Source organism: Molothrus aeneus, chromosome 2 (assembly GCF_037042795.1).
Source record: "Molothrus aeneus isolate 106 chromosome 2, BPBGC_Maene_1.0, whole genome shotgun sequence".
Taxonomy (NCBI): domain Eukaryota; kingdom Metazoa; phylum Chordata; class Aves; order Passeriformes; family Icteridae; genus Molothrus; species Molothrus aeneus.
Window position 1 is genome coordinate 15,363,296 of NC_089647.1, and position 913 is coordinate 15,364,208.

The 913-nt window shown below is 47.1% G+C and overlaps 1 non-coding gene across 1 annotated transcript; it reads left to right on the forward strand.

Annotated features, from left to right (window-relative positions):
* Positions 1-346: 346 nt before the first annotated feature.
* On the forward strand, positions 347-528 carry LOC136553835 (U2 spliceosomal RNA). The gene has a single exon (XR_010783236.1). It is a non-coding gene; the product is annotated as a U2 spliceosomal RNA (small nuclear RNA).
* Positions 529-913: the final 385 nt, after the last annotated feature.

Here is a 913-nt window from a genome sequence, read left to right on the forward strand (position 1 = left end):
GCTTTGGTTTGTGTTGCAGGGTGGTGGAGGTGGGGAGTTGGTTTCAGGCAGCTGATGTTCCTGCCATGGAAGCATCTTAGCCTGGGACAAGAAAGGCCAAAACGCTGCTTTTGTTGCATCCAAAATTCCCCATGAATCCCCCAGCAAGGGATGGAGCTTGATCTTTTATGAAAAGCCCCAAAGATGAGCAGAAGGAGAACTGAAGTGGCTTTACTGTAGCTTTTTCCTTTCACAAGCTCCAGGATAAGAAATAACAAGTCACCGGCTTTGGTGTCACTAAGACACCAGCTGGGTCATCTACATGCATCCATTCCTTTGAAGGAACCATGCAAAAAGAAAGAACAGATTTGCTACTGGTGTTGGCCAAGTGTCGTATCTGATCTTAAGAGTTTAATATCTGATATGCCCTTGATGAGAGGATTTTATATTAAACAGACTTTGGGGCATGGGAGCTGGACCTGGAGCTTGGTGTCTCTGCTTCATGCATTGCCCCAGCATTGCAGTGACTCTGGGAATAGTGCACTGATAGGTCTGAGCTGCACCATGAGAGAGGTGGGTCACAAGGTCAAAGACGGCGAATCTTTCTCTTTGCTCTGCCCTCATGAGACTCTACCTGGAGTTCTGCATCCAGCTCTGGGCTCTCCAACATAAGAATGACATGGACATGTTAGAGCAGATCCAGAGTAGGGACACAGGGAAGCTACAAGAGCTGGAGCCCCTCTGCTCTGCAGACAGGCTGGGAGAGCTGGGGGTGTTCAGCCTGAAGAAGAGAAGGCTCCAGGGAGAGCTTAGAGATTCCAGTGACCAAAGGGGGCTTTCAATAGAGGGAGAACAGCTTTCTTGTATGAGCATATAGTCATAGAAAAAGGGGAAATGGTTTTAAACTAAAAAAGAGTAAATTTGGATTAAATGT